The 24,406-nt window shown below is 29.2% G+C and overlaps 1 protein-coding gene and 1 long non-coding RNA gene across 2 annotated transcripts in view; one reads left to right on the top strand and one right to left on the bottom strand.

Moving 5' to 3' along the window:
• Positions 1–21,121, top strand: part of LOC142322207 (uncharacterized) — a 39,432-nt gene extending 18,311 nt beyond the window's left edge. The window contains exons 3-4 of the long non-coding RNA XR_012755801.1: positions 3,685–3,953; positions 17,869–21,121. This is a non-coding gene — a long non-coding RNA (uncharacterized LOC142322207). The remainder of the gene's footprint in view (positions 1–3,684; positions 3,954–17,868) is intronic.
• Positions 1–24,406, bottom strand: part of LOC142322206 (zinc transporter ZIP1-like) — a 163,829-nt gene that overhangs the window by 7,381 nt on the left and 132,042 nt on the right. The window lies entirely within an intron of this gene.

Below are 24,406 nucleotides of genomic sequence, written 5' to 3'. Positions count from 1 at the left end.
GAATATTATTTAGACACGTGTTAAAGTGCGCGATAGTGGGTTCACGAAGAACTTATTTAGTGAAAAAGCGCGCAGAAAATGAATTTTATTTGTATATATATAGTAGTAGTAGTATTAGTGAACATAACTGTTCTACTAAGTAATTTTTTTTTCGTAGAGAGTTTCTCTTTAGCTCATCCTTTTGGAATAAAAAGGTTACATCTTAAACATTCATACAACAAAGTAGGATAACAATTGCAAGTTTTATATATATATTTTTTATTTATTTATTTTTTTTTGAGGTTTTTAGGGGCATCGACTACTTTGGTCATTAGCCCCATCCCACTTCAAAAAATAAAAAAAATAAAAAAAAAGGTTCAGTAATTCATTTTCATGAATCGAAAATGTTCAAAATTTGCATTCTTCTATAACTTATATCCAAAAAATTACTTACTAGACTTTCCTTTCGGCCATCCTTTCTTGCACAGTTTTTCCATCCTGCGAACGGCCTCAACTTCTGACGAGAGAGTGTCTGAGGCCTCGGACATGGCATCATCCTCTCTATCTGATGCCAATGACTTTCGCCGACTCACATCAGTTGATGAAAGTTTCGTCGGTGCTGTTAGCATCGTTGCTAAGGAATCTAAACTAGCAAGCGATGCACTCTCCGCGGCTGATGAGCTGGACTCTATCTCTACTGCAGTATTGGGTCCAGCTGAAATAGATGCTCTCACCGAAGCTGATCTTTGCGCTTTTGGGGGCTCTATTGGTACAGGTTTTATATTCTCTACGGCTGGTGGTTTCTCAATAATAACTTGCACCTCCATTTCCGTAGATTCAGATTTTCTTGTCACAATTTCTTTAAGCTTGTGACTAGACGACGGAGTGATCCGTTTCTCTTTGCTAGATAAGTCAAGATTTTTTATTCCGATGAGTCGACTCAATCTTTGAATCAATGATTCTTTCAATCATCGTCGCAAGACTTGGAGCCATCGTGTTAAGCAACTGCTCCACGTTAATTTTAGATGTAGAAGGGGCAGCCGCTGCTTCTGCATAAGAAGTCGTTATTTATGTGTGTGTATATATATATATATATATATATAGAAGAAGCACGCTAATAAACTAACCTTCAAGAGCGGAATTCAGTTTTATTTTGAATACTAATCTGTACCGACTTATTTACTAATATTATTATTTATATCTAATATTTCTAGATTATTATTAATGTTAGTAATTTTATGTTTATTTTTCAATAGGTATTCAGCAACATCTGGAAATTTAATAGTCCCTTTTTTGTAACACGTTATTATTATTATATGTAGCAAAGCTACAAATAGTAGTGTCACTGTTCTACTATAACATGTTTAACTGTTCTACTATCGTGAACATAACTGTTCTGCTAAGTAATTTTCTTTTCGTAGAGAGTTTCTCTTAGCTAATTCTTTTGGAATAAAAAGGTTACATCTTAAGCATTCATACAACAGAGAAGGATAACAATTGCAAGTTTTATTTTAATTTTAGAAGAGTTGTATTGAATACTAATATTTTGAGTAGTACAGTCAGATTCAACAATTTTTGTTCCTGTTTAGCCTCCGGGAATCGCTGTCAGGTATTAGTTCAGAGGATGATATGTATGAATGTAGGTGTAGTGTAGCCTTGTACAGTCTCAGGTCGACCATTTCTGATATGTGTGATTAATTGAAACCCAAACGCCAAAGAACACCGGTATCCACGATCTAGTATTCAAATCCGTGTAACTGCCTTTACTAGGATTTAAACGTTGGAACTCTCGACATCGAAATCGGCTGATTCGCGAAGACGCGTTCACCACTGGACCAATCCGGTGAGTTCAGATTCAACGATTAATTTAATGAAACATCCCACGCGTGCGCGTATACACATACACTGCATATATATGTATGCAGTGTTACATTATATTAAATTATTATACAGGTATGTTACATTATATTACACATACCGAAAGAAGTAATTTATGGGAACTGAAATAGGTAAATTACCAGAAAATATGCTGTTATAACAGTTAAATGGTTTTCTTAAGTGATTAATTAATCTCTGTGAAGGTTTAGGTACTTCGACATGACAAAAATAATCCGGATACAAGTAAGGATATTCCTTAATTAACCTGAAGCGTCTGGTTTTAGGTGGCTTTCTCTAGAAAATGATCTTGTAGAATATTTTTAAAAATCTCAATGCAGAATCATTGATCAATAATATGGTGCAATTAATCCGAATTAAAATGCTGTACTCGCTTGCTAGGTTGAAGACAATAAGTGCTTACTTATCACCTATTATGTTAGCAATCATCTTCATCCACAAGTTGGGGATGGTTCATCACTTTTTTGTTTGCCCAGTGAATCGACTGCAGTGATTTTTTTTGTGCTGATTGCAGTGCTGTTTGGTTAGTTTGGTTAGAGTTTTTTTGGAATCAACTTATAATATTAGAACTTCATAAATAGTGGTTATTGTAACGCCATATAGTAAAAGTAATACTAAGTAATAAATACCACGTTTCAATAATTTTTTTCTTGAATAAGAGCATTACATTCAAAATTTGAATGTAGAGGCAAAATTTTCCTGTCGATCGGACCAGGTGGAAAAGGTCGCTAAGCGTGCCTCAATTAATATACTAAAAGTCGAGAGCCTCACTACCATTCCGATTTGTTTATAAACAAAATGAAATTTATGGACCATGTTTTTTTTCTTCACTATTTTGGCTGTAGGTCTTTACACATTGATTTTACAGAAAAAATTATTCTTGTCAAAAATGTAGAGAGAGGAACATTATACAGAAAAATTTGTATGGACACAACGATCAGATTATAAATAAATGAGCTAGCGAAATAAACAGTAGAGCTCTACATACTGCCTATGCTGAAAGATATGAGATAGCCGGCGGCACCGTTTTAAACAAATACCTGTAACTTTTTATCTAAGATAGATAATGGAAAAAGTCAAATTGTCATCGATAAATAATACATAAAGAAATAATATTTAGTAAATTTAAAAGAATTTATAAATTTAGGAATAATATATAGTGTAATGTTGTCAGGTCGAAGTATTTTCAGATTTGTTAATCAAAGGGCTGCAAATAAAAACCAAATTCAAAACATCGAAAAACAACTGTGCGAATATATTTTTAAGGTGATTATTTATCAATGTAATAAGTTTTATAGCAAAATATATTTGGTTTTTTTAAATATTAGTAATTTTAAAATCATATTTCACAAAACTTATCGTAACTTACTATAGTTTTACGGAATTAAATACTCGTATTAAACAATAGGAATAGTTAGTGAAAAATATTTACTTCTAAGTGGTAATATCAGTTTTACGTAAATTTTAATTTTTGACTGAGTTTTGTGAGCGTAATATGTGTAAATTGCGTCTGTGCGCTCCAGACAATGAAAATAGCAGTGTAAATGTTTGTAATAAGTTGTTAACAAAACCAAATTTTTATGTTAAAATTGGTAAAGTTATCCAGAAATATGTACTTTATTTAGTGTTAACCTTCGGTATCATTTTTTTTTAATTTTCAAAAAATCTAATAAACGATTTTTTTTTTGTATTTGTTGTAAAACATCATTCTTACGCTTATTTACACCTTTGTAAAATGTTACTGGAGGTTTTTACTTCATTGAACGACCTAAATGAAGTATTGTAATAAAGAAAAATTTCTGTTTTCAGATTTCAACGGAAATATCTATTTTGACCATCCCTGAATCCATTTCCACTAGTTTCAGCGAGATGTCTGTTTGTATCTCGCACAACTCAAAAACGATTACCCATAGAATGATGAGAGTTTGGATTTACGAGTGTTGTAACATCTTGTTGGCACCTCGCCTTTTGATTGCAATCGACTGGCCAAAAAAGCCCAGAATTTAAAACATTTGGATTTTTGAATATTTCTTAACTGCAGTAATAAGTTCTCGTTGAGAGCTACTCAACGATATACGGTAAGTGGTACTTATTTTCATTGGTTCCAGAGTTGTAGCCAAATAAAACTGTAATTAATGAAATATTTGGGTCTTACAAGGGGAAGGCACATCGGTTCGAATTCGAATTCATTTCCTTTTTTTAAATTTAAATATATTGATTTATTAATAATTATTACCTGTGATTGTAAAAAAAAATTACAATAAATAATAATTCAATAATAACAATACAAAAAATTGAAAAAAATCAGAAGTTATTAATGAAATAAAATTGTATGTACTTTTAAAAATGTGTATATGTAATTTAATAGGCGTAGAAGGAAGTCATGTGGTGACATCAGATTTTTTTTTTATTATTTAAATATATTGATTTATTAATAATTTTTAACCTCTGATTGTAAAAAAAACTTTTAACAGTAAATAACAATTCAAGAAAAAAAATCAGACGTTATTAGCGAAAAATTTTATGTACTTTTCATTTTAATTCAAAAATTTTTACAGTCAGAGGTTAATAATTATTAATAAATCAATATATTTAAATAAAAAAAAAAGTTAAAAAAGAATATATGCATATGAAGCCGGATTCGAACCGATGTGTGCACAGTTACGGATCCTACAAGTTCTCACTTAGACCACATATCTACTTGAGCGACGTGAAACAAAATTAATATATAAAATGCTAATGTGATTTTTAGGGCCATTTTTCTTGAGTATAATTGAATATTGCGTGTTAGTATTTTGTGATGGAAGACACGTAAACAGTGTACTATTCACACACGAAATATGGTTCAGTCGGTGTCTCCAAGGCCCGTGCCTTCCCCTTGTTAGCTACAGTAATGTGGATCTTAGGTGTTTTATACTGAAAAAGGTCACTATAGTTATTTTCTTTCAGCATTAGTTATAATTTGATTACGAAAAACAGTTTTTTTTTTTTAAATATTAAGCGTGATCTTAGTATATTAGAATAATTTTATTTACAAAGCGTGTTGTAACATCTAGTTGTGCATCTCATTTTTTTGATTACAATCGAATGTGGAATCGAGATTTAGAATAATTGAATGTTATGGGGACTTTTACTCTATCCTAATATTTCAGGTAAATTTGTTGAATTAATAATTGTATTAATATTACTCCCAATATTTGATGTTAATAAAAACTAATATTTTAGCAACTGTGTAACTGTCCACTTTATTATCTCACTTTCACATGAAATAAGTTTAAATGAAGTGCAGCAAAAAAAGTGTATATATAATTTAATAGGAGTACAAGGAAGTCGTGTGGTGTCCGCATCAGATTTTTTGCGTAAGATTTTCCGTTCAACAACTTTTGTTTGAAACAGTTTTCGATAAAGTCTATATTTAACAAGTTATAATTGAAAAAACGGGACTTCAACACGTTTACATTGATTTAGAGTGAGCCATTTTACGAGAACTACCGGGATATCTCAGAATTGGTAATGAGGCGGAATGGTAGTGAGGCTCTCGACTTTTAATATGTTAATTGAGGCATGTTTAGGGACCTTTTTCACCTGGTCTGATCGACAGGAAAATGTTGCCCATATATTCTTGTTTTGAATTTAATACTCCTACTCTGTTGTACTTCCGTAATATTAAAAGTTAATGATTTGAGACCAGATAGAAAATTTTATTATTTAATGAATACCAAAGGAAATTGATAAAACTTTTCTCGTAAGGGTTCGAAATGAAGATGAAACTTTTCCACAGTAAAAGAACATTACAAAAAAACACTAGGACATACGTTTGAAATTTAGTACTACGAAATACCTTCTAAAAATAAGAAAAGGTACTCTAAAGAAAATTATTTTTTAAACTCTGATATTGAGGTTAAGCCAAGGAAAGCTACTTTCTTAGCATTTTAGATTTTTCTTTATTAACGATGAAAACCATCAGCGAAATCTTTTTTAAAATCTATGAAAAATAACCAAGATTTGAGGATTTTTATTCGGAAGGTGAAAGATATTTTTGAAAAACGTATGTTAGTCTATACATCATTCTGTAAGCCATGGTAAGCACGGATTCTGTTGTTTAATAATTTTTTTAACAATTATAAAATAACAAATTTTTTTTATTCCTTTACAGTTTAGATAGATCTGAAATTGTAAAAGGTATTTTTAGAAAAAAATTCCTGAATCTGAAACAAGTTCCATATCATTGTAGCTATATGTAATACTGGGTGCAAAATCAAATTATTCGTAATTTGTGGTTTTAAGATTAGGATAATTTATGCGTAATTATTGTTATTACTAGCCTACATTTTTATACAGAGAGCCGAAGGTCAATTTCCCTGCTACTCAGGAAATGGATTTCATTGTTTTTCTTTTTAATATGTTTTAAATGGCATTGATTTTTGTCATCATTAACCAGCAATAAATTACAAACTATGAAGTAATAAAAGTTCATTCAATGTTATTTAATTTCATTAATCAATAGAAATTGGAAATTTTAATATTTTTTATTAAAATTTATTGATTTAAAAATTAAAAAAAAAAATATTTTTTAAGGGGCTACCTTTTTTTATGTTAGAATCACAATTAAAAACTTTTTTAATTTGTTACTTCTTTGTAAAGTATTGTAATCGCGAAAAATCTCGGTTTTCAGATTTCAACAGAAATATTCATTTTGACTAGTTTTGGCGTGACGTCTGTACATCTCACCGTACATATGTACGCACGGATGTATCTCGCACAACTCAAAAATAATTAGCTGTAGAATGTTGAAATTTTGGATTTAGGACTGTTGTAACATCTAGTTGTACACCTCCCCTTTTGATTGCAATCGATATGACCAAAAATGCCTAAAAATTGAATGAAATTTTATACTTTTCTTAATTCTCCTATGAAATTCTACGTAATTAAAAAAAAATCCATAAATTTCGTTCAAATAAATCAAAAGTTATGATGTCATAACTGAAGTTTAGTTTTCCTGGAAACTTGTTTTCTAAAATTAAATTTCTAAATTTATTTCTAATTAATACTATTTCTTCCGTGATATTTACTTCTTTCATGTCCTTTAAACCTTCATTAAACCAGGTATTTTACTTTTATAATTAGAGACAAAATTAAAAATTCTTTTAATCAATGTTTTTTTCTTTAGTTTTGAAAAGATGTCAAAAAGAAACATCAGTCTTATTTTCCTTATAACATCTGAAAGTCTGTCATTAAATTTATAGAGCTCTTCATTTTATCTAATCCTTCACTTATTCTATTCAATGTAAACTGGTTGTACTATTTTTCTTAATATTTTCTTCAGCCGGCTTCCGTGGAGCGAGTGGTAGCATCTTCGCTTTTCACTCGGAGGTCCTGGGTTCGAATCCCGGTCAGGCATAGCATTTTTCATACGCTACAGGTTTTCATTCGGGCTAAACGATCATAGCAATCAACGCCCGCACATCTCGTTTTCCTCTCTTTCTTTTCTAACTTTTCAGTTTCGCCTTTCTTATTCACGCATAAACACTTTGAGGAATACAAACATTCAGGTCTAGAAAGTGTATTATAATGACTAATTTTTGTTTTTCTGGAAATTGATTTTTTATTATATAATTACTTTGTTAAGTAATACGAAAGATACGTTTTACTTGTTCTAACTTTATTCGATTCTCTATCTAAAGCGTCGGGTTTTATTTATTTCACCTTAATGTTTAAATTTATTCATTTTATTAATTTTTCCATATTCGGTTTTTAAAGTTTTTGGAGCATTTTTACTATTTTTCATAAATTCAGTTTTTGTGAAAAAAAAATTTGTAAACCTGTTTTTTCAGCTAACATTTTTTAAAGATTAATTTGAATTTTTGCAGTTTTATTATCCGGGGTCGAAATTGCCGTATTTTTTCTGCAAAGGCCAAACAATTGATTTGGGATTCTTACCCTTACTTCCTAACTTTAAAATTTCTATCTGTTTGCTCCATTCCCTAATTACTTTTTCCAAAACTATATTAAACAATAAGAGGGATAGACCACCTTGCTTCAAACCTGTTTTGATTTCAAAATGTTCATAGCTTAGTCCTTGAAATTTTATTTTTGAGAAAGTATTTGTGAGGGTTTCTTTTACTAAATTAACGTTTCATTGTGCATCCAAATTTCTCTAATATATTGAACAAATATTTTCTATCTATTGAATCATAACTTTTTTTAAAATTCACAAAAGTGAATAAAATATTTTTTTTTATAGTAATCTCGAATAATTGTTTTTAAAATACAGTACTTATTATTTTATCATAGAAAAACATTTGTAAATTCATGCCCAACTTACGGCGAGTGAACAGTTTGCATTGTCATGATATACATCTACTTCACCTTTGCTAATATTTCTCATCTATACAAACGTAAATGACGGTTTCGTTACGTAAAAGATAGTAATTTATAATGCGGATATCTGTTTAATTTGACCATCTGTCTGAAGTACCGAGTTTGACTACCTTTTTTGTATCGATCGAAAATATAGTAAATTTTATACTTATTACGATATAATATTCCTTATTTTGTCCGTAATCTAAAATGACAACTATTTCATCAGTCCATTCAAAAAGTACGCTTAATTGTATTTATAAATAACATCAGTAGCTAATCTCGAAGTATCAATCGGAAAGAATTGGAATTTCTTTTAAATTGACTGATATTTTTAATTTTCTTCTTAGATAATAGCTGAGAAAGGATAGATTTATATCCTTAACGCATGAGAAAGTCACAGTTTATTGTGTTTTTTTTTTTAAAGGTAGTTAAAATACAAATTAATTAGTAAGTACAAAATTTTTTTTTAGTAATTAGTTTACTTAAATCGTAGATAGATGAAAAAATTTTTCTTTGTTGGATGTTTGGGGGAAAAAGAGCGAAAACATCATTTACGTTTTTTTATTATTACAGTAATAACATAAAAGATAAGATGAAACAAAAGCAGTTATCAGAGATGGAGAAAAATAACCTTTATGACTAAATTTATATTTTATAGATGACTAACTCTGATTCACCTTTCCGTATAAAAGATAACGGTAAATCGTTTATACGTTACGCGAGATACTTGAAACTTTCACTTCTAATAATTTTATCTACATTTTGCATTTAAGTATTCATAAAATTTATTAATGTATTTAATTGTTTGTATGAACTTAGTTCATATTGTATGAATACTGCATATCGTATTGTATATTAATGCGGCGTTCATGTATCGTAGTTAGTCGATATATACCGTTTAAAGAAATATTTCAAAACGAGATAATTTTGTAAACTCACTGTCCGCTAATCTGTTTACTGTCTGCAAGTCATCGTGAAATAATACTGGTCTCTAAAAACCGAAGTACACTTACGAATTAGTATAATATAATTCCAATATTGTTTCAAACTAAGATATATTTAATCATTTACAACCTTTCCGTTGATTTATTACTTAATTAAAGAATTTTTTTACTGAGATTAATTTACGAATTTTAACTTTTCTGCTGGTTTTCTTGAAAAATATAATTTTCGTGTAAGAGTTGTATATTTAATTTCAAAAAAATAACTTCTTTTTAAAGAAGATAAAAAAAATATATTTCTAAATTAAGGATCAGTCTAGAAATAATAATTTTATATTCAAGCTGTCTTTTAATTGACTTATTCTTTTACCACTTTTCAAAATTTCTTTGTATTTTGGCTAATATATTATTCACATAGTGGCTGCTATAACTTAAATATTCAGTTATTTCGTTTAATCGTATTTTGTTTGTCGTTTCAATAATTTTAGGATTATTATAATTTTTAATCAACAAGATATCAGTTCTTAGAGAAATTAAAAAAAAAAAACAACAATAAATCACTTTCTTGTTCACCGGGTTGGTCTAGTGGTAAAACTCATCATTGTAAATCAACTGATTTCGAAGTTGACGGTTTGACGGTTCTTAGGTTCAACTTCTAGTAAACGTAGTTGCTTTTATTCGGATTTGAATACTAAATCGCGGATACTGGTGTTCTTTGGTGGTTGGGGTTCAATTAACCGCACGCCTTAGGAATAGTCGGCTTGAGTCTGTTCAAGCTACACGTTTACCGGTACATTTAGAGTTACACCCCAGTCGCTAATGATTTTAATTGTTGAAACGACTAAAAATAAAAAAGATATTGTAAAACAATTAATAAATAAATAACTTTTACTGCAAAAATAACAAGAAGGAAAGTATTTTTAAAAATATTATTTTAACGAATAGTTTAAAAGGTCAATTATTATTATTTCTTCTTTTTTTTCTTTTATAAATCTCATCAATTTAATTACTTTATGTATAAAAAAATTGTATAATTGTATAATATTTTATTATTATACTGAAATATTTTGATCTCACAATTCAAAAATTGAATTGCGGAGGTAAACTTTTTTACCTCCGATAAATTTTTCTTCATTAAAGGGTTAGGCATAATTTGAAAAATTAGACTGAAATAATTTCTACTATTCAAAAATAATATTTTAGAAAAAAAGGAAGTAGTGAGATGATATTGTTTTCAAAATAGCTTGCATATTTTTTGTAGTGTGTGTGTGTGTGTGTGTGTACACTTGCGCTCACGCTCAGTGTTAGGCTATACCAGTCGTTATCTTTTTGCCGATGAGTCTAAAGTGTAATAACTCTCTTCATAATTATCGTAAAAAATTAAAGGTGATATATTTTAATTTCCAGTTAACTGCTTCTTTTTTTTTAACAGACGCAACTTATTATATTATTGAATTTTTTCTTTAAAAAACTCCAGAAAAAGTAAATAGTGACAGTTTTTTTTTTTACAACTAATCGTAACCTAAACGGAGTGGTAGCGTCTCAGCCTTTTATTCGGAGGTCCAGGGTTCAAATCCTGGTCAGGCACGGCAGGATTCCTTTTCTATGTCTCACGCACAAGCTTCAAGCTTATGTGGCGATAACATTTTTGGACCTTGTCTTTATTTACTATAACTCAAAATAATTTATTTTAACATCATACATATGTAATTAATGAACGTAATCAAATTAAATTTGTTGATTACTACCTATAATTTTTTTATTTATATTTTAGAAAAAAAATAATAAAGTGATAAAAAATGCTACTTATGAATAATACTACATAAATTAGGATCCTTGACAAGATTATAAACTTCTCTGATGTGTAGATCATCTTTTTTTACCACTCGATCTTTCCCTTTGCCCCTTGTGTATAGGTCTGATCCTGATAGGTCCTTCATGTTAAAATACTGGAATCTGAAGAGCAGTGCATTTCTGGTATCTAGTAGGGGGACAACTCAGGGTTTCTGTTTGTTATCCTATCCTTTGCCGCAAAATAATTGTAGGCTAATCGCTGAAGTGGCTGTCGGATAAACCCTGGCTTCTAATGCTCCTCCGGAAACCCTAATTTATGTTGACGTTGTGATTTTATGTACTAATTGTACAATTAATTTGTTTATAATAGAATTTTTATCTTTTTTTTTAGTTCTTTTTCGTTTATTAATAAAGAAAAGCTTGAACAGTAGACTTATACAGTTTCAGTGGAGTGTTGTATTTCGCATTATTTACAAAACAGTTTCTATTATTTTGTCGTATTTTATTCCTATTGCATTGATAATAAAATATTTAAGCAGCTTTTTAAGTATATTTTATAATTAATGGGGTATATTATGGCTCTAGAAAATAATTCTCTGGCTTTACATTTTTCTTTTCATAAAATCTTGAAATTTAAAAGACGAACATGATGAATGTTTTCTGTATAAATATTAATAATTGAAAACAAGTTAACAGGAAAAATGCAACGGAAACCTTCTTTTCAGATCATAGCGCAACATTAGTAGGAATCTTGTTTCACATACTCATAACAAATCCTTGTGGATTTGTCTGTTACGCGGCATTGCGTCGCAAGTTTAAACTAGGGGCTAACATGCGAAATATGTTAGGAAACAGTGAAACGAAATATGTTAGAAACCATTAAGGTGATGTTTAATGGTTTCTTCGGGCCGTCCTGTTATATTGAAATATTTGAGTTTTCTGTAGTGCGTTTCAGTGTACCGTTTTGCGTATAGCAGATGATAATTTTATTGTGATATAATAATAATTTTGATTATTAAATATTTCATTGTGGTTTTATACACTTTTAGCAAAGCATACACCACAGGCGTTTTCCATATATGCTGTGTTTTTATATTGCTGAGTTTTAGTTTTTTATTTAATTTTAATTGTTAATTTTTAATATTCATTTATTTACAATATAAATTTTTATCTGGGCGCCGACGAAAACACTTTGTTGTGCTCCCGGAAAAAAAAAACACCCAGAAAATCAATAAAAGTCTCATCTAAGCCTAAGTAATTTTGAAAAAAATAGAAACTATAAAATTTTATAGATGTATATAACTCAAAAACCCTCTTACTAGAAAAAATTAGAAATCAGTGCAGAAAAATCTTATACGAAACATACAAACAGGTCAATTTTACACGAAAAAGTTAAATTTTGTTGATCAATGTAATTAAAAAAACCATGTCAAAGTTTGAGGAGAACGATGAGAAAAGGTTATTAATAAGTAGGGTATTCTTTTAGGATATCTTTGCGCATTTTTCACGGGTGAAAATCGATCTGGGTTAAAAAGTAGTAAAAAATGGTATTATTTTAAAGTTTTTCATGATTTTTTTAATTTCAATACTGAAGTGAATTAGTGTAATTTAATAATAAAAGCTAATTTGGAAACAAATATATTTATTTTTTAATTTTTAACTTAATTATGAAGTGAATTGTTATGCTTCGAACTCATTTATAAAAATAGTATGTAAAGTATAACCCACCGGGTTATAATTCCGCATCTTCACAAATCAGCTGATTTCGAAGTCGAGAGTTCCAACGTTCAAATCCTAGTAACGGCAGTTTTATACGGATTTGAATACTAGACTGTGGATACCGGTGTTCTTTGGTAGTTGGGTTTCAATTACCACACATCTCAGAAATGGTCGAGCTGAGACTTACAAGACTACACTTCACTTACATACATTCATACATATTATTCTCATTCATCCTCTGAAGTAATACCTAACGGTGATTCCCGGAGGTATTACTGATTAATCTAGTGGTATTATTTGGATTATAAAAGGTCATTTATGTTCTGAGTAATGGATAAGGCATATTAGCAACGTCGTAGTAATTACTAATGACAATGAAATTAATGTAACGTGTCATCATTCTAAACAATGACTACGCTAAATACAAAATTACATAAAAATACATTTTACAAAAAGGAACCATTGCGTTACTAACAACTTAATAAATAATAAATTTACAAAACATTACATAATATCGTAAAAGAAAAAACGTTTTTATTTTCCCTTGCAAAAAATAAATTAAATTAAAAAAAGTATTATTTTTAATAAGGAAATGGAAAGATTACGATATTAATAATAATTATAAGTTTTTTTTTGGATTTAATGATGTAAAAAAAAAGTAATTTGAAACACGCATATACGACTGGCCACTGATCACGATCTAAATCATGACAAAAATTGCATAAAAAATTTTAAAATCTGTAATGTGTTATACAAATATGAGAGCATGAAAAATGACTTCACTGATGAAAAATGAAAATTTCAGGTTACAATTGAATAACATAGCAGTCATAGGTAGGTACTGACCATCACATCATTCGGATAACTAGATGAGAGTGTTGGTAAAATATATTAGTTTGAATTAGAATAATTTGTTTTATTCAGGGTTTACTGCCTTTAAAATGCGGTTCTTTTCTATGTTCTTTAATTATAATAAAAAAAATTCATTAAGTTATGTTTACAAATTCGATTTATTTAACAGCTTGGATTCTGCAGCTTCAAACCGATGAACATCTACTAAAGACAGAAAAAAATTCTCTAAAAATATGCTTTTCTTTAAAAAACAAAAACAGACAATTCGTTTTAAAACGTAAAAAATAATTTTTTTTTCAAGAAAATTACTTTTAGAAAAATCACTTTCATGAAACTTACTTTTAAAATAATGTTTTATTTATGTATGACTAAAAATAAAAGCGTGGGGGCACTCCCTAATTATAAATTCGTTTTATATGAGAGCTTGCCTCACCCTTTTCATTTTAGTCATGAATAAATGGAAATGTTTTTAAAAGTAATTTCCTTGAAAACAAATTTATTTATTACTTTCTAGTACGATTTTTTTTTTGTTTTTAAATTTTTTTTTCTCCACAGAATTATTGATTTGAAGTCATATTTGAACAAGTTAAATTCTTTTAAATTATAAAATTTTTTCGTAAAGTGTTAATTTTACCACTCTTTAATTTTTTTATTGTAAAAGTAAGTATTTAAACACGCAAGTAAGTTTTTATTTTTAGTTCGTTTTTATTCTTTAGCAAACAAAATATATTTACACAGTTGTGTTTTATATTACAACCTGAATAAATAGTTTTCATTATTATAAATAATAACAGTTATTTTTCTATCTAATCAGATGATTAGCGTACGTAAATTTTAGAAGATAAATTCACTATATTAAAATCGCTTCAACAGCCACTTGATCTACTTATATTAAATTGACAGTAAAAATCAATCGGATCGATAGCTACATGTTATTGATTCAGTTGCCTTTCTCAAGATGTTCTTGAATCTCTGACAACTTATATATTAATGTTCTATAAATGAAATTAATCATGGATTATTGTACTGTCACCTGATTTTCGTTGCTATGCAGATTTCACCGTTATATGATATCGGAAAATGATTTTAATTAAGGTTGCAAGATTTGAGGACACGGTTGAACCGTTGTAAGTTAAAGAAAAAGATTAAAAAGCGGTAGGTATTGCTTTGCACCATTAATATAATCGTACAAACTTGATATTAAAACTATTTTTTTTTTCAACATCCATTTCAAAATTAATTTTATTAGTTTTGAAATTAATTTCATTTTAGATTATATTAATTGCATAAATTATTTGATCCGTAACAGTCTGAATTAAGTTTCTACTTTTTAGGAAAATTATATTTAATGTGTTAATAATTCTATATAATTAGTTCTTTGAAGTAACAGTTATATAATTACGAATACATTATATATTATTATAACTATAAAAATCCATTGATCAACAAATTTCGAAGTGAAATTAAGACAAACTGGAAAAGAGAGAATTTCGTATCAGTTTCTAAAACCGACTGCAATAACAGATTTATCTCAGGATATTCAAGATTGGTTAATTTAGTAAGAGAGTAATAGATTAATCTTAGGATAAGTTAAATCTCAGGAAAAAATTTTTAATAGTACCTTATCCAAGCATCCCAATTAAACATGTCCGGGAATTCATGAAATTTTAATTTTGCCAATTACGATAGTAAAAATATTCATAATCATTTCGTACAATGTATAATTACCAATTGTCATAGTCAACAAAATAATTGTCGAAATTGTTACTTTCTCACTTTATTATCATCAAAACCTTCTGATGTAAGCAGAAATGTAATAAAATTAAAATGTATTTACGTTCTTATTAGTTTTTTTTTTGTACTAAAATAACATTCAAGGGATAGAAACCATTTCTGATCGAGAGAGGGACACCTTAAAAGTTTTTAATACTATATAGTAAAATTTCGAATCAGGCTAGGATCACATTAACTTGAAATTTTACTTAACACACGCGCTCGTGCGTATAAATAAATGAATACATGTCTATTAAATAAATACAATCAGCAATGTTTTGTCGGTCTGATATTAATAGTTATAGAAATTAAAATTATGATATACATTTTAAGAATTCTAATTAATTTAATTATTAAGGTTACAACTAGAAAAAAACAAGCAGAACACAAAACAGATTAAATTACATGAAAAATGGTGAATCCAAACAAAAAGTAAACAAAAATTGGGCTACGTTCAAGAACATTTTGCTTAAAATCCAAGCGTTTATCATAATTTTGTGATTATCTTTACACTTGGAAAATCTTAGCGCTTAGGCAAAACGTCAAATAAGATTAGCCTAATTTTTACTGTAAATTTTATTTGGCTTTAGTTTTATTACATATATTTTCTTTTTTTGTTTGTTTTGTTTTAAATATTATTTAAGATTTGTTATCTAAAGTTGGGAAACCGAAAATATATATCTTCAGCTTAATTTATAGATATATAAATGAATATTTATGTTATTATTGTTAAAATGAGGAAACCATTAATAAAACACGAGAGAAAAAACGCAGAAAAATATGTTAATTTCACAAGTGAAAGGTGGATAATGTAACAAGTACACGGATGATACTTTATTCAGCGAGTATAAATTTTTATTACATACAAGAAAAAAGATTAAAATTGGTTGTAAATATTGAAAATATTAGCATTACTGAGAAAGAGTAACTCATTAATAAATAACAATTACCTAACATATTCAGTACTAGAATAGTTAGAACTGACCCCCGTAGGAGAAGACAACCGCCTTGTGACGATCCCTGTGGCCACACCATCCCCTCCATTCCTACACCTGATGGGCATTACCGGAGTCGTCTTTTTGACCCTCTAAACAAATCAGCAGTTTGGTCTCTATCAGAATGACACCGATGCAAATGACTCGGTAGGCATTTCCATCAGTGTACTTACGCAATTTATTATCGCCTTCGCATGGCTTCCTCTAATTACGACCACGTACCATAACTTACAACACTCAACTATCAAATTAACCTATTCGCAGAAGCGCGATCTCACGCCTTCCTTTAACACCGAAGGTTTCACACAAAAACTCTTCCTATATCTAACTTCAGTTAGACTGTACATTAAGATACTAACGAAACGTTGATCGCAACAACGACAGTTTTATTCTACAATTCAGTGATTTACTCAAAAATCAAGAAACAAATTCATAAATCTGATAAGCTTCTAATGGAAACAAACCCTATCTCTGTTATAGTCCGCTTTCATGAGCGAGGTCAATGGCTACACCTTACCACACTGCAGCTCCATCACAGAGTTCTCTACACATCCATTCTCATCCTAACATCGAATATCTAAGCTAACCAGGACTAGATGCTAAAACGTCAGTCTTGGCGAAGTAAGCACCCAGGCGGACCCCTAGCCATCCGGGTTGTTATTCGATCTATAAAACAGCATCAGACTCCCTCAGCCATCCTCCGCAGGGGTAAGAATTTCAGGAAGGCAGCAACTATGTTTCATGCAGTTTCGGTTTTCCAATCAGCTTGCAGATCAAAATTAGAATTGATGCTAGCAAGCCCTCTAATTATTTTGGTACGTTCAGCTTCGTACCTGGGTCAGACATAGTTAAAATTTTCTTTTTCTTTTTAGCCTCCGGAACCATCGTAATGTATTATTACTTCAGAGGATCGTATGTATAAATGTAAATAAAGTGTAGTCTTGTTCAGTCTGAGGTCAACCATTCCTGAGGTGTGTGGTGAATTGAAACCCAACCGACAAAGAACACCGGTATCCACTATCTAGTATTAAAATCCGTATAAAAGTAATTATTGCCTTTACTGGGATTTGAACCTTAGAACTCTCGACTTGAAATCAGTTGATTTGCGATGTCGAGTTCACCACTGGATCTACCCGGTGGATTACATAGTCACAAGTAAAGAGCATTAATTTCATTAAAAACTCGTAAGAAGAAATTAGAAATAACAAAAGTAAAATGTAAAGGGATTGGATAATAACGTCAGCAGGTAATTTAAAATAAGATGCTATAAAATATTTTACGTATGAGTAGATTTTTAAAAAGAGATGAAAAGATTTTATTTTGAGTAGACAGAAGAATATATTTTTATTTATCTCATCCCAGTTTATTTTATTTTTTTAGCAGAGAATGAATGTGATTTATTATCGGCTGATCTTAAAATTAATTTTTTATTTCTTCAGTATTTATGTTTTTCTGTCTAGTTAATTAAATTTACTGTAATCTTTATAAATCGTAGTTATTACGATTAGATTATTTTCTTTATAATTGCAGTTATTTCTAACCAAAATTTTTTTCAGGATGAAATATGGATATCCAGCCAGGTACAGCCTAATTTCAGAAGTAACAAACGGGATGATGATATTATTTCGATTTAGTACTACAAACTATCTGTTACTTTGAAGTTCTCCCTCGGTAAAGATGAGTAGGCAATTCGAGACGGTAAGTTTTATTTTGGGTGTCAGCCGAGAGGTTAAAAAAAAATCTAACTGGCTTGAACTGGATTCAAACCGGTAACTTCTAGATTAGAAAGCCAACTTCTACCACTGAGCTATACTGACGCTATTCGGTAGTCCGGTATTGTTATCGTAATTGCTTTAAATTAAATCATAAAGCGTTTTAAACTAAAATGAGTGGGATATGCTGTTGTGTTTGTAGTATGTTTTATACGGGCCATACTCGTCTGTGCATTCACGCATAAGAGATAGACAGAAAGAGAGAATGTATACTTGGTTTTATAGTAATCTTATTAAAAATTACTATGGAAAGAATATGGTAAATTTAATTACGGTATATAAACCTAAAAAGGTATAAAATAAGTTGTGTAAAAACCGATTTACACACTTAAATCGGTTTGTTGTTAAAGAATTTCAGTGTTGAAAATCCAGTATGGCGGTTTGATTTTAGAATCAAATATATTCAAAAATAAATCAATGGAAATCTACTACTATGTGTGATGAAAAGTGCTTCCAAATCGATGTTCAGGTGCTAAGTGGAGTGTACTGACAGAAGTAAAATATAAATTTAATTCGGTACAATGAATCCGATGCGGTAACTGTAAACAGTATCACTTAAGTTTAATGATATATAGCAAAAACTAAAGTCATATTTTCAATTTTATACCGATCTGTTTATTTTTAGAAAAATTAAATATAATGGACTCAAGAATACGTCATACTACTTCAAAATTAACGTAATTAAACCTTATGTATAAGATCTATAACTTAATAGTACATTATGCAACGAGCCTATAATAATAGCCATTAATGCCCATGTACGAAGTAAGTTACGACACGAGCCTTGCCGAATGTCGAAACTTTGCAAGAGTGCATTAACGGCCGTTATAGAGAGTTGCATACCATACTTTTCTACGGCTGAGGAAATATTGGGGTTATTGATTTTAATCATTAATAGAATACATTATTTAAGGAATATTTTTTTAAAAATTAATATATATATTCAACAATGTATTTCTGTGGCAATAGGTTATTAGTCAAAAGCTTTGTTTTTCGTTTAATATCAATTGGTTTTAAAGACTTTTATTCTCGGAATCCGATATAATTAACAAAAAGATAAGCAGTGTAATATAGAAAATAAGGTATTTTAAAGCAAATAAGAGTTATTTAAAATTTGAGAGTTTATAAGAGTTTTGTAAGTTATTTTGAATAAGTTACAGAAAATAAGCACCTATATGAAAATAAGTTTCTACTTATTTTTATATTGGTGTACTTTCATATTAACCTCTGCTTGCTAACTACTAAATCGGGTTATCAAAGTATAAAAACAATCGAAAAATTAAATAATAACCACTTTTGACCGGGTGTACACCTATATCGTGATCAAAATCTGTTTCATAATGATCCTAATTATGATATATGTTCCAGCCGCATAATTCAAACGTTATAATACAGCTGTAGAAAAAATACATATATATATAAATTTTTATATTTTCATTTTTTCATAACACTTTATCATTTTTGGATTTAAGAGTGCCCGTTTCGTGCGAGCATCTTGCTACAAACCTGAAGAATCAAAGTTATATTTTGAACGAACAGAAACTTTAATTGAACCGCTTGACAGCATTGTATTCTAGATGGTAAATAATGAAAAACTATCTGGATGAAGGCACGTCACAGTTGTGTTATAAACTTTAATCGGTTATACGTTCTTACACAGTCGAACCTTGTCTCGCATGAAGCTAAGTGTAGTTCCGGGCAGGGTATACATTCCCTCTTTCACTTCCAGTTGTCACATTAGGTAGTTAGACCTGGAAGCTATCAAGGACAGTTGGCATGTGGTATAAAGTTACAAGGCCAACCCCTATCATGTATCAGACATTTACCGCAGTTTTATTATGAATAATACCTTAAAAGAATTACGTAATAATTTTTTTTATACATTTAGTGGTTTTTTCATACCGTATGTTTACGGAACTTAAAAGTTCATTAAATCTATCAAAAAGAAATGTTACGTTATTTTAATTTTTATCATTAACAAAAGCTAATATAGTGGACTCCGGCTAATCGGACCATTTTAGGACTGGGAACGTATGGCCCTATTAAATGGTTTGCTCTTTTAAACGATATTAACGAAAATGAGTAGATATACACAAATACAGCACAGCATTCACTATTTATTAAACACGATTAAACGTCGTATTATTTGGAATTTTATTTATAATACAGTATTAAAGTTACATTAACAAAATTATTAAATTGTTTTATAGTACATCATTAACAAAAAAACAAAGCTTAAACATAATAGAGGTACAAATCAAAATAATAACTGCACTTTATGGTCAGTAAAATACAAAAATATGTACTTTAATATCTCATAATTGGGAAAAATTAAACTTTTTGAACAAATTCTTACGTTTTGGGTCTGTTGTCTCCCTTTCATTTGCTGGGGTTCTACAAATTTGGCACAGACTCGCAATTCTGTTAGCGACCTTCCTTTAGTAACATTTTACATAGAATACTGCTGAAGTCCGCCAACGAATTTTTTTTCATCTTGTGTAGATGCGTTTCACTTTGGGTTCGTCTTCATCTTCAATTTCGTCCAGTTTTTGGGTAATCTTTCTAATTATTTCGTCATCATTCTCATAACTTGAAACAACTATGTACTATGCAGACCAATATAACACTTTTCTCTTAGCGGTTAAGAAGTTACCACTCTCCATGTAGTGTTTAAACAACATAAATCGCTAATAATAAAATTGCGTTTTTTACGAGTAAATTAAAGAAACATTCGAACTAGTCAGCCTTATAAGTGGTATTTTGGGCCATTAAACCAGGGTAATTTTACATTGTCTGGTTTCTACTGGATTTTAAATGGTTGTGGTTTTACAAAACTGCCCCAGTTAAAAAGCTTCTCTGAATAACCGTTGGTCCTATTAAACGGAATTCACTGATTTTAAATTTTTAGACCAACCGATTACGTGGAAAAAGAGAAAACTAATACTACGACGGCACATCAAAATTAAATAGAAAATAACCTTTCACAAAGTCTAAAAAAATAAGTTTAATATATAAATTAAAATAACCAAAATTATCAGTACCGATATCAATACATTACTTGTCACGATTAATTTTGTGGTAATGAAAGTTCTATAAATAGAAAAATCATGTTAATAAAAGTTGTGTTACAATAAATTTAATTAAAAAAAATTAATTTATCAACATTGTTTACTTCCTTGTATCCTTGTACGAAGTAAAGGAATCGCTGTAAAGGTGATCGCTAAAAATTTCGTTTAATAGATTTCAACGGAAATATCCACTTTGCCCATCCATGAATCCATTTTGACTAATTTCGGCGTTACATCTGTACGTACGTTTGTATGTCGCATAATTTATAAACGATTAGCCATTTTTTTTTGTCTTCAGTCATTTGACTGGTTTGATGCAGCTCTCCAAGATTCCATATCTACTTAGTCGTTTCATTTCGGTATATCCCCTACATCCTACATCCCTAACAATTTGGTTTATATATTCCAAACGTTGCCTGGCTTCTACCTGTCTCTCTAATACTAAAGCGACTATTCCAGGATGCCTTAGTATGTGGCCTCTAAGTCTGTCTCTTCTTTTAACTGTAGTTTTCCAAATGCTTCTTTCTTCATCGATCTGCCGCAACACCTCTTCATTTGTCACTTTATCCATCCATCTGATTTTTAACATTCTCATAGCACCACATTTCAAAAGCTTCTAATCTTTGCTTCTCAGGTACTCCGATCGTCCAAGTTTCACTTCCATATAAAGCTACGCTCCAAACATATACTTTCATACATATTTTCCTGACGTTTAAATTAATTTTTGATGTAAACAAATTATATTTCTGACTGAAGGCTCGTTTCGTCTGTGCTATTCGGCATTATATATCGCTCCTGCTTCGTCCATCTTTAGTAATTCTATTTCCCAAATAAGAAAATTCTTCTACCTTCATAATCTTTTCTCTTCCTATTTTTACATTCAGTGGTCCATCTTCGTTGTTTCTAGCCATAGGATGTTGAAATTTTGGATTTAGGACTGTTGTAACATCTAGTTATCCACCTCCTCTTTTGATTGCAATCAACTGGACCAAAAGTGTACAAAAAAAGCCCAAAATACAAAACATTTGTACTTTGAACTTTTTCTTAACTGCGGTAATAAGCCCTCATTGAGAGCTTTTCAACTATATATCATAAATGGTACTTGTTTTCATTGGTTCCAGAGTTACAGCGAAATAAAATTTTAATTAATGAAATATTTGCATCATACAAGGGAAGGCTCATCGGTTCGAAATTCATCTCCTTTTTTTAACTTTTTTTTATTTATTTAAATATATTGATTTATTAATAATTATTAGCCTCTGATTGTATAAAAAATTACAATAAGTAATAATTCAATAACAATAAAAAAATGAAAAAATATCAGACGTTATTAATGAAATAAAATTTTATGTACTTTTCATTTAAAAAAAAAAAATGTGTATATGTAATTTATTAGGCGTACAAGGAAGTCATGTGGTGTCCACATTAATTTTATAATATTCATAGACGTAACATTAACTCGAAATGAATCATAAATTAAATATCCCTTAACAAATTAGACAAATAAGAGTGATAACTTTAAGAACAAATATTTAATTTTGTACAATTTTATCATGATATTTTAGTAAAGGTATTTTTATTATAAAAAAAAAAAGAAGTTTAATATCCGTTTCATACTGGTTGACAGTTGGAAATAACCAGTTTTTTTTTTAAATGATAGCTGGTTCAATTTCCAATCATGTATTGTTTTTAATAAATTAATAAGAAAAGAAATATCCCTTCATTTCAATTACGATACAGTTGTCTATTATTCTATATTAACTATGCATATTTATTTTTATTTTTTTTATATTAAATCAAGTTAAAATATAACACTGAACTTTGTTAAAGGTTTCCTGATTTTTTTATATTAATTTTACATTATTATTATTATTTTATTTTGTACTTGGTATGTTGAAGTAATACAAATTTTGAGGTAAAATTATAAATTTTCCACTATTTTGATTTAAATGTACATAATGACAATGTAGTTATTTTATAATTGTTATTGAGTTAATACTGTCTAAATGATGTTCATTATTTCCTGTATAAACGAATACGTTAATTTTTGCTTTACTTTATCTGTCATCTTTGTTATCGCTGTGAGACGTGTAAAACATGTGAGATACAAGCCGCATTAATCAATAGTTTCTTTCTTTGAGATAATTGTTGTTCATTACAGAATTATTCTATAATGAACGGAATAAAAGGATTACTGGTTGGGTTAAATATAACCTTCATTTTGATGGGCTTGGCGTGATTATAACGCTTTTCAGCGCAAAGAATATGTTTATGATTAAAGTAAAGGAATATAGTTTCTTGTTTATCTTTTCCTAGTAAGCCCGACACGAAATGTTTTTTATTCCTGAGAACGGCTGTGCCATTATTTACATATTTTCAATGTTTATGAAAATAAATATAATAGGCATAAAGACAAAAGTTTCTGAAGAAAGTTCTTCAAAAAAACAAAACAAATTAAGACAGACGAAAATCCTGTTCTTTCAAAATAAATAATAATAATCCTCTGCTTTCTAAAATAATAATAATAAAATACTTATGCATTAACGATTTCAAAAATACATGTAGTGGGATTTTCTGAATATGTCAGTACATCGATACAAATTTTTGTTATTGGAATCGATCCCAGACAATGGTTTAGCATTTTTCAACATTTTATTTCATAATTACTCTAACGAACTAAATGTAATAATTTTTTAATGAGTGATAAATTTTTGCTTTTGCTTAGTTAATGAGATGAATGGTAATCGATAAAAAATTCCAACCACGTCGGGAAACGAACCCGAAACTTTTTATACATATCGGTACGGGAGGCAGTTAATAATAATATTTATTTTTTTTATTACGAGTAAATATCCATTGTAAAAGTAATATATTAATTGAATAGAAATTAAAAAAAAAAAAAAAAAAAAATGAAAAATCACTTTTTCAAAGATATGAAAAAAGTAGTTTTAGTGTCCCTAAATATATTACATATATATATATATATAAAATATATTATTCACCAATAATTTCTTTTAAAATGTTGATAATACTAAAATAAGGTTTTAAAAGAAATTTATTTTTCAAAACTTTTCGCTATTTTTAATCTTTTACGTTAGTAGTATTTATGATATATTTACTCAGTTTTAATTTACTAAAGATTTATTATTAAAAGCACACGAAAATTTTAATTAGAACCTGAGTAAAACTGTAACTTTAGTTAGAATTACACAACTGTAACAATATTAACCGAACTGCATTGCGCTGTGATGTAG

The sequence above is a fragment of the Lycorma delicatula genome, chromosome 3 (assembly GCF_047948215.1).
Source record: "Lycorma delicatula isolate Av1 chromosome 3, ASM4794821v1, whole genome shotgun sequence".
NCBI lineage: Eukaryota > Metazoa > Arthropoda > Insecta > Hemiptera > Fulgoridae > Lycorma > Lycorma delicatula.
The sequence above is the reverse complement of the archived record's forward strand: the minus strand, read 5'-3'. Positions and strand labels throughout refer to the sequence as shown.